Source organism: Pyrgilauda ruficollis, unplaced genomic scaffold (genome assembly GCF_017590135.1).
Source record: "Pyrgilauda ruficollis isolate IOZ18807 unplaced genomic scaffold, ASM1759013v1 scaffold118, whole genome shotgun sequence".
Lineage (NCBI taxonomy): Eukaryota > Metazoa > Chordata > Aves > Passeriformes > Passeridae > Pyrgilauda > Pyrgilauda ruficollis.
In genome coordinates this window covers 1,412,361-1,423,122 of record NW_024510099.1, presented here as the reverse complement: position 1 = coordinate 1,423,122, position 10,762 = coordinate 1,412,361, and the positions used below count along the sequence as shown (strand labels likewise).

The 10,762-nt window shown below is 38.2% G+C and overlaps 1 long non-coding RNA gene across 1 annotated transcript; it reads right to left on the bottom strand.

The window, feature by feature from the left end:
* Positions 1 to 872: 872 nt before the first annotated feature.
* On the bottom strand, positions 873 to 9,737 carry LOC121363112. The gene is made up of 3 exons (XR_005956637.1): positions 9,564 to 9,737; positions 6,368 to 6,442; positions 873 to 1,000 (listed from the first exon to the last, which is right to left on the bottom strand). It is a non-coding gene; the product is annotated as an uncharacterized LOC121363112 (long non-coding RNA).
* Positions 9,738 to 10,762: the final 1,025 nt, after the last annotated feature.

Here is a 10,762-nt window from a genome sequence, read left to right as displayed (position 1 = left end):
GCAGATTAGACAGCAATTCATTTGGGATCTAGTCCACAAGAAGGCCTTACAGACACTGCATGAACCGTGTTGCAATCCTGTGCTGGAGTCCAAGTGGACATTCAGACACAGCACACTTCTCCCTGAGTACCAGCTACTCTCTCCATGTTCCTTTCCCCATCAGTGCATCCCCTGACAAGGTCTCAGCTCTTGGATGAATAAGGTTCTGCATCTTCCAACGTTGTCTTTATTCTCCTACTCCTTCACCTCCTGCTTCTCCTGCTTGTCCCCACAACTTCTCTGGGCTAAAGTATTTCCATGTGAGAGGGTGTGTTTTTGTGAATATAAATACTCTGTGTGAAGCCATTTGTAAGGCAAAAAAAGAAGTTGGATCAAGATAAGAGCAATATTTGAGATATCTGCAGAGGTACAATAAATACAAGGTAGGGTATGGTGAAAAATAGCCTGACCAGGTGCTTAAGGAGTTTAGACATTACTGGGTTTTGCTCTATGTGGTTTTGTTTTTTAATTTTGGAAGGTTACTAAGTTTTAGAGCAATTTCGCTCTAAAAAATGAATGGATATGACCTACACTTTATGAAACTATTTTCTATACCTTTCACTGGGCTTATTTTACATCATTGCTGCTGCTTTAAAACCGGTATTACAGATGGTGTTGTCAGAGTCATCATAAATAAATAAAGGTGTGAAGTGTGTGTAAGGTGCCCTGCCAGCAGGTTGCAAAATGGGGGTGAGGGAGTGGAGGACAGAAGGAGAAAGCAGAGGTACTTTGTTATGCTTTGCTGCAGGCAATGCCTGTTAGTAATGTAGTTACCTGTGAAATCTTCAGTGAAAGCTTTTGAAAAAAATGTTCATGTGGGGCTGTATGTGTCTTTATCAGGTACAGCAACATAAATCCATTTTTCTGTTTTCTTCTCTAAGAGCTCCTTGGACAGACAAAATAACTCAGCAGGAAATAAGACACCGTGCTGAAAAATTGTCCGCCTTCTACAGCTCTCCATCTGGAAAATAAATCAGGTAGAAAGAAAAACAGTAAATCAGGAGCAGTGGGGACTTAAAAAAATGAAGTTAATGTTAACTTAGTTAGAGGAGACTACAGAATGAGAATGATTTATTTTTTTTTCATTTTATTTTTTTTTAGTTCCCATCACCCCACTCCTCATCTGGAAAACAAAAAATCAAAAGAAACAAGAGAAAATACTGACACAGAGCTGGTGATCTTAGTGTGGGGAACATATAACCTGGTTTTTCAATTACATGGAACCTTTGAGTGTGTGTATTTTCCTTAGGTTTAGAAGCAGATCACTTTTTCAGTACTCCAGCTACTTGTGTTACTCTTCTCAATTTGCCTGAGTCCCATGGATGGGAGCTGGAAATAGTTTCCTTTTGCACACTGGGGCTTTGATTCTCCTGCTGTAGTAGATAAGCAAATCCCAATTAGACTGATGGAGACTTATTGATGTCTTTTTGTGGGGGGAGATTTGGGTTTCTGCTTTGTTACAAGGGCTTAAAGAAGGGTTGAAGATCAGACTTCATAGGCAAGGATGACTAAAGAGATTATTTGATTATTTTATTTTCCTTATGTACAGATTTAGATTTGTTTTGAGCAGTAAACTTCAATTGTTTGTTCAAAAGGTGGTTGAACAGCCCCTCTTTATGGCTGTCACATTAACGAAGCTTGGGAGAAGCCTCTGTTTCCTTTTAGAGGAGAAGATGAAGCAAAGCGCTCAAGGACTGGAAATGCCATCTGAGTCTTTGCAGCACAGATTTAATTGAAATTAGTATTACAGATTAGAAGCTGTTGTGGTTTGACACCACCAAACACCAGACACCACGGAAGCCGCTCGCTCACCCACTCCTTCCACAGCAGGGCAGAGGAGAGAAAATTCAACATAGAGTTCATGAGTTAAGGACCCAAAGAAAACACTCCAGGGGCAGAACAGGCTCATCCTAGAGGTACAAAGTGAATTTTGCTAACAAAATCATAGTGGGATAATGAGAAGTAAAATAAGCCTTTCAAAACATTTTTCCCCACCTCTCCCTCCTTCCCACAAACAGCACAAGCAGACAGGGTGTGAGATTTTGGTCAGTTCATCACCCAAGGTTTTCTTCTGCTTGGCTCAAGGAGAGAAGTTGTTTCCCTGTGAGACCGTGAGGTTTCTCCCAGCAGAGACAGTTCTCCACAACCCTCACTGGCATGGTTCCAATCTCACCAGCAGCAGTCCTCCCAAAACTGCTGTGACATGAATTCCCACCACGGAATGTAAATCTGAATTTTCAGAGCCCACTGGAGCTAACTAGCCAGGGAGCTGAGCAGGCCATTTGTCTCTGGCTTGTGTGCATCCCAAGCATCCAGCCTGCCCTGCTGGTTGATGCCAAGTGGAATAGGTTTTGCTTTGGGCTGTGCTTTGCTGCACTTGCACTCACCAGCACACTGGGACGGTGGGTGCAGTTTGCCACTGCAGCAATTACCCCCACCAGCATGGATTCTGATGGCAGTAAGCAACAAGGAAACATCAGTTTATTGAATTGTTAGCTGTTTCCTAATTTGTACATAAAAAATGCCCATAAAGTCACTACTGAGAACGTGTTTGTCCTGTGGGTTACTCTTACGAACATTTTCAGAAGGATTTAAGCAACATATAAAGAATGTAAAATATTATATATAAACTCTACAGTTAATCTCATTTTAAGTAATCCAGGCAGAAAGTGTCCTTTGTGACTGCCTGTGAGGATGCTGTATGCAGAGGGGGCTGACATGGCAAGAGTTACCTCCTGTCATAAAGTGCAAGGGTGCACGTTAAGCACTTTTCCACATTTTTCCACACCTGTATTGGAATGTCTTTACCCAAGGCAAATTGTTTCCACATACATTTACGTCAGGTTTATGCTGGCTGATTCAGCCAGAGAATTTTAGTTAATAAATTTTACAATATGTAGGGGAAAGGTAATGCCTATCATATCTGGAAAAAAATTAATGTTTTAAGAGATGTGAGTGGATCTGGAGTTACCTTAGTATTTTCTTATTAAAAATGACCTAGCAGTTAAGTTGAAAACATCCATCTTGTTGTAAATATTTTAATTGTATTTATTAGGAGCTGAAATTTACTTCAACCTTTCTTATTCTTGTAATAGCAGTGTTCATAAATGTGGTTAACATTCCACAGATTAAATTTTTATTCCCTCCTCCCTGGTCACATAAGAGTGGATTTCCCTCTTCCCTTTATGAGGAGTTTAGAACCAGATATTTTTCCCTTCTGCTTACCAAGGGATTAATAATATAAAACTTGGCAAGGAAATTGCTGTCTGTGAACCAGAGTGAACATTACTTGATGTAACCCAGATATAATAGTTTTTTCTGCAAGCTAAAATTTTTGAAGCACAAGGAACATAGGAATGGTTTAGTGGCCTGTGCAAGTCAAGAGAAAGTGACTTTAACTTGTAGGTATGAAGGAGAGCGTTTGCTCTGCTTTGGAAAGAACACTAAGGAAATAGGATTTAAAAATAGCTCCAGTCTGGGGGAAAGAAAAATCCATTTGAAAGAGTATGAAATTTCAGGGTGGAGTTTTTTGGTTGGTTTAGGTTTGGTTCTTTTTGGTTGGTTGTTTTTGTTGTCTGGGTTTTTTTTTCTGAAACCTTCCAAGTTTTTATTTGTTCTGGACTGGTATGATTCAAATCTTGATGGCTGCCAGGTCTTTTTAAATGAACATGAAGTTGGCAGACTGGGACTGGGCAGGCATAGAAGCACAGCAGTAGCAGCCATGATCTAGATGGAGCTGCTGCATCCCTTGTTTATAAATCCTTTAAACAGAGGACCAGAGAGGGCAGCTCTCCCCATGCTTTATATCAAAAAGTTCTCAGTGTGAAGTGAGGTCAGAGCACGAGTCTGAGCTTTGTCAGAAACCTTGTGTTTCTCTGAAAATGCAGTCCCAAAGTGGAACCGTTAGCTCCCTCCACAGTTATGCTGTTCAAAGAAACCTGGATTTGTAGCCACAAATGCTTCCTCAGGTGGGGTATGCAAGAGGATTGCCTACTATAATATTTTTAATCTGAACTTTGGCATTTTTCACTGTATATACTACATCTTCCTGAGGCTTTTTTTGTTCACACGCTTTCCTGTCTATACAACAATGAAGAACACGATCATGAAAATTTGACACAAGCAGCTCAGTCTCTGTTTTAGATATTGTTCATTTGTGCAAGCCAGTATCTGTGAAATACCTTTATCTGATCTCAGAGTGGGGTGAAAATGACTCAGATACTCAGCTTTGGATATGCACTGGCTTTTCATTTTTTTGGTGCATTTGTTAAAATTCTCATGGCACCACTTCTGAAGCTTGTCCTTCAGGTGTGTCAGCCACACAGTGCTTGAGTGGTGGGTATAAACTACTGCACCATGCACTTGTGATCTCACCTCCAGAGTCTGGTGTTAAATCTGTGTGTGCATATAACTACAATTACTAAAAAAAACTGAGTTTTGGTAGACAGTGGTATGTTGTTATAGGCAACTTTAACCATTTATAGGAAAAACTCTATATCTGGAAATATCTTGAGGACTTCAAGATGAGATACTTTTATTAACCTCTCCAGACTGTTTCTAGAACTTATTTAACTACTAGCTTTTGGTGGGTGTTTTTTTTTTTTTTTTTTTTTTTTTTTTTTTTTTTTTTTTTTTTTTTTTTTTTTTTTTTTTTTTTTTTTTTTTTTTTTTTTTTTTTTTTTTTTTTTTTTTAATTAAAGACATCAGTGTTGCTTTTGGAATTTTGCTAAACTTCCTCCAAATGCTGTGCATAATTGCAAATTCAGCTAAGTGTTTTAACACATGCCCGCGTCTATTTTTAATACCATTTTAACTAGTGTTTCACTTGGACCCCATATATTCTTCATGCAGTTACTGTACTTAAGCCCCATGGAGTCATAGATATTCTTGCAGCCATTTTCCCCTGACTATCCCTCACCATAAGGGAGTGCTCCCCACTTACGACAACACTGAGCTGAATGCTAATTTTTACATCCACAGCATGAAGGAGGAGCAAAGAAAACATTTCTAGCAGCATGGGGGCATCTCAGTGTCAGAGGGAGTGCTCTCCTCTGTGAAGCTAAACCTGTATCTGTCTTTGTGACGTGTTTCAACTTTTCACAGAAGGGTGTACCTGAAAAGTTAGGCAGAAGGACTTTGTTTGCCCAGATGCAATTGAAGCCGTCACATCTCATCTTCTTTTGAGCAGAGTTCTTTCCTCCTGAACCTTTTGCCTCTGTTGAATATTAACAGTTTTCTTTCTTTGGCACTTATGCTTGGTGCTTCATTCGTTCATTGTTGTTATTATTTGCAAGAGCAGCCTCTTAAACACACATTTCATCATCATCATAATCAAAACAAATTATATACATTTCCACAACTTAAACGTGCTGCATTTAGCGCTGATTTTTCATTCTTCCTTTGTTTAGGTTTTTGTTGGCATTTTGCATGCTCAGGCTTTTTTTGCAAGGGGGATGATAAACGTTCTGTGCCCCCAGGGGAGGGGCTGCCTGAAAGTTATTTGGCAATAGCTGTGGATATGTGGCTCCAATTTAAAATCCCTCTTTTTCACCCTTCAGTTGTATTTCTTTAAACAATACAGCAGAAATACAAGGATTTGTAGTCAGCTCTGGTAGGATGGTTGGATGTTGCTGCCAAATTAATGTCAGTAGCCTTTGAAGCATGCCAGTGACTGTGGCTATAACACGAACCCACAAGATCTTCCAAGGCAGATAGAAAGGCATGCTGGCTAAAAGTCTTGTGTTATTTTGAAATGGCGTTTTTGTTGAGTTATTTTTAATGTAATGCATAAAGAAATTTTTCAGTAGTGGTAACATTTTCAGCACCAACTATACTGAAATCAAAGGTAGTGTCTTAAGACTATTCATGCAAAGATCTGGGATTACATTTTGCAAATACAGTTGCATAACAGAAGAAGGAAAATAGCACATATAAATTTGCTTATAAATTTGAAAATTGGTACTTGTTTATAATTGCAACCATTCCTCAGGAATAAAACTCCACTTGCTCCTTCATACTGAAATGGCTTTACAGGCTGAGGTTTTTGATATAGTGATGCAAAGTTTGTGAATAATAACTAAAATAAATACAAACCCATTTCATTTTCTTTTGGTAAATTATCTTCTATTACTTTTTCATGAGGTCATGTACATACCCAAGGTATTTTTAATGGAATGACAAACGTAGGACTTCATCACATGTGCCATGATAACTGTTGTCCAACTTGTATCAGGCATTGAGGGTGATCAGACCTTTACAGCTATGGGTGTATGTGGAAGAAAAATTTGCTTTTTTTGGTGAATTCTTGTATCATTTGAAAGATACCTACCAGGCGTCAGAGCAGATATTCGGAGAGGAGCGGATATTCATTTGTCCACAAACATAAAAACTTGATTATCTTGTCCTAAACAGAAAAAAAAATTGTGTTGGTTAGGTCCTTCCTACCCAAACATACAAATAATTATGAGCTGAAAGGAAGGACACTGGAGACCAGTGAATGAATTCCTTTAGTGATTTAATGAGCTTTGAATTAGGTGCTGTGGTAATCAAAATGCACATAGCAGCAAATCTTTTGAAACACTCACTGTTTGATAAAAAAGTTGCAGACTCCAATTTAGTATAAAACTTGGTTGGGAAAATTTGATCGTTTTTCAGATCTATATGTTGTTTTTTTCTAAAAGTCCGAGGTTTATATAAAATTTGCTGTGTTTACATTAGCAAGCAATGTGGTGCAATAGATGAGCAGAGTGAGGTGGCCAGAGCAAAAGCCTCTAGACCTACATCATCAATAAAATGCAACCTAAAATGCAATGGGTACCACCATGACAGAATCCTATGGATCCCCTTTACAAACAAATGCAAAACTGTTAGTTTATTTATTTCAGAAGCCCTTACATAGTTCCTTTTTTTTTATTTGGTAGACCGCTCTTCACAAATAAAAGGTGCAGATTAAATTTATATTAATGTTTTATTATTTACAAAGAAACTGAGAAGCTTGAAATTGGAACCAAATTTCTTTTAGGATGAAAGTTTCCAGTCTTGAGCTTTACATGAAACTGTCCTTATAACAAAACATATTGGTAATGAGAGAGGAAGTGTCCCCAGAACATATCTGTATCAATTTGCTCTCAGCCACCTTTTGCTTGGAACAAAGGCAAACATATCCTATGCAGAAAAAGCAAAACAGGATTTTTTCAAGACTAACTGAAAGTCTCTATTACTCTCCACTTCTTCATGCTTACTCTCACATTCACAGTTCTTCTTAAAATCTCTGATACTGATACTTTTATGTAGATACTATTTGCCTCCCCACTGATATTTTGTATTTTTCTTCTTCACTTCAATCTGTTAAAAATCACCACAAATTACATCTCCCTTCTTGCTACACACAGTAGGCTCCCTGCATGTGCAAACTGCTCCTTTACTAATATGTAAATTTAAACTTATTATTTTCCTGCCAGCTTAGTATGACTGGATTCTGACCTCAAGACCTTCTGTATATTTCTAGTTTTGTCATTACCTTAAGTGTAATATAAATACCCAAGCCAATTCCTGACTTCCATTTTTTGGGGCCTGTAGCAGTTAGCTTTGGATGTAAGTATTTGGTTGGCATGCAGAAGAGTTTAAGATGCTGTTTTGTGGCAGATTAGTTCCAAAGGATTGGCAGAATTGGGCATCATCACCTCCTCATATCAGTGTTGTACAGAGTGGTACTGTAGTCTCTGAAAACAGAGCATGCTCTATTTTTATTATTTTTAGTTTAGAGTCTATCCTTAGTTTAGTTTAGACTATATCCTTAGAGTCTTTCATGGTAGGGAAAGGACAGTCCTTTGTCTGCTTTTGAAGCCTTTACTTAAAAGCACTTTTTTCTCATGACAGCCTCAGACAAGAGGAGGAATGTTCTCTGTAAAGCCCAGCAGTTGCCCAAGAATCTGCCACCACACAGCAGTAATGAGAGTTATTAAAGTTCAGAACATCAGAAGTGAGTGTTTCCAGTTGCAGAATATCACAGTCCTGGCTCGTTGCCACCAGCCTGTGCTCAAGCTGTTTCCATTTTTGCTAACCAGCAAAAGAATAACAGGATGTTTATTCCTTTTTTTTTTTTTTTTTGAGCAAGTCCTGCCTATAGGGCTGCATTGAGGTTAAGTGCATCTTTCTACTTTTTATTCTATAATTTGCAGAAAAGGGATGTGGTAATAAAAGATGGGGAAGAAGGAAGGACTGAGCAGTGTTCACATGGATTAAAGGTTTACTTTGGCAAAGCTCACCAGCACAACATGTACTTGCATCACAGGTGTTTTCCCAAAGCATCTCAGCTGCCTAGACAAGATGTCATGGCAGCAACTCATGTGTGCTCTTTACTGCTGGAGCAGGGCAAACATTTTGCTTAACCACAAAACAGCTCATGAAAAAAAAATATATAAAAAACCATGATGCTGTACTCTCAATTGTTTTCAATTACGTAAGTGATTCTTGGGGCCAGGGTTATTCAGATTTAGGCTGTCAGAGTTCATTCTGTCACCACAGGAAATGTAATCCTATAGCTCAAGGCAGAGGGAGAAGATTGACAGTGTGCTCTGAGCTTTAAGCAAATTGCTTTCCCTTACAGGATGGTGTCTGAGCTCCTGCCTCTCTTGTCTTTTTTTAGATCAGATTTGCTGGTAGCATGACCTTCTGGACAGGGGACTTCTTTTAGGCTGCTCTTGGGCAGCACTCATTTTGTCTGGGTCTGACTGACCCCTGCAATAGCAATCACAATTAGAAAGATTAGCAAACAACATGTAAAACTGAGTACAGTGTCGTAACTGTTGCTGAGGCCTGTCATGCTCAAAATCCTTGAATGCAAATTTGTATGGAAATTTGAATTATTCTGGGAATGCTCTCTATAATCCCTAAAATAATTATAAATGTACTGAGGTAGTGGAATGTAATGAAGTTGATATATTTTAACTGAAACCAGCACTTTTTTGTTTCTTGCTCTGGAACCTGGAATCAAACACTCTTCTCTGCTGTTGAATGGAGCTATTTGTAAATACCTGACACATTAATGATTTTGTTCTGAATCTATTCCAGGAATTGCACCTATCAACAGTACATGCTTATTGTATGAGAGCTTTGATTAGTGTTGGTGAACTGGTTTAGTAATGCTGGTACAGTTTATCAATTATTTGCAACTTGTAATCTAATGTAATCTAAAGCAGTCCTGCATGAGTAGTGAGATAGCTATTTGCTGTGAAAATTTCACTGCTTTCCTATTTTAATTAAGAGGAGTTTCCTGACAAGTGACAGATAGTTTGGGACATAACTTATACGAAACAATGCAGGAAGTAATGAAAATGGTTAATAACCAAGACTGAGAGACAGAATGCTTTTGTAGAAAGTCAATATTAATATTTTAAAGGGTTTGGAATATTTTAATGTGTTTTTATGATTTTGTGATCCCCAAAGAGTATATTAGGCAATGGGAAATTAATGGCTGTCACCATCTTTACACTTTAGGATATGTTTGTGTACAACACACTTACCCAAACCCTACGGAGAGCAGCTTTAACCCATGCAGTCATAGCAATTTGGACAGAGGTGGTGGGAAGTTGCTGGTATTTGATGAGAGGTTCAGTTTGCCCCACGGAGTTCTATGCTTGTAGAATATAAACTCTTCCAGTAGCTGTGTGTGCCATCCTGTACAAGGTCACAGAGACCTCCATCAGAGATTCTTGTGGAATACAAACTCTTCCAGCAGCTCTGTGTGTGCCATCCTGTACAAGGTCACAGAAACCTCCATCAGAGATGTGCTCAGGGATCTCTCAGCACAGGCGAGCTGGGATAAATCTAGTCAAATAACACCAGCAAATCCTGATCATGCTCTGTGGTTGCTGTAAAAAGACATTGGAAGTTCTAGTTCTTTGTATTTATGGACTTAGAAATTTGTATCATTAATTAGGCCTTTGAACTGCAAAGATGCATGAAATTTTACCTTCTTCATTTGCCCCAAGGACTTCCATCAGGGTTTGATTTCCTTCATTAATGAGATTTGGTACCAGGAGTTTTCATCCACTGAAAAATTAAACATACCACATTAGTCTATGAAAAAATATCAAGAATTAATATATAGCAGATGTGATATATTTGAGCATGAGAAAAGCATGCATTTGTGTGAATGTATTTCAGCAAAACCTTCTTCAGAGCATGGTGACAGCACTGTCAACTTGCTCTTGTGGGTAACACCACCAGCTTTTTGGCTATTCTTTCAGCAAAAAGTGACAAATTCTCAATTTTTAAGTTACTTATATAGAGAAGACCATGTAATTAATTGAAACACAATTGTTTATGAATCAAAACAAGGTATCAAGAGAGGTATTGTAACACTGAGTAGAATTACACACCAGTCCATGCAATTACGAAGCAATTGTTTCCCAAATGTTTCCTACTGGTTTAGATAGGATTTAAATTAAAACACAACTTGAACTATGGCTGTGAGGAATTTATGAGATTGGGTGACACTTCATGTGACGATGTTTATGAGCTTAGGCAGCAGTATTTCATTTTTTGAGTTATCTTGAGGATAACATATTCCTCATTTTTTAAAACTGTGAGAATAGAGAATTAATATATGCAAGTTTTTATTTCCTCCAACATTATCTAAGGTTGTCTTTGGAAATAATTTTTCTTTCATTTCACATCATCACGTGGTAAATCTAGACAGCTGATTCCCTGGAAGAAAAGC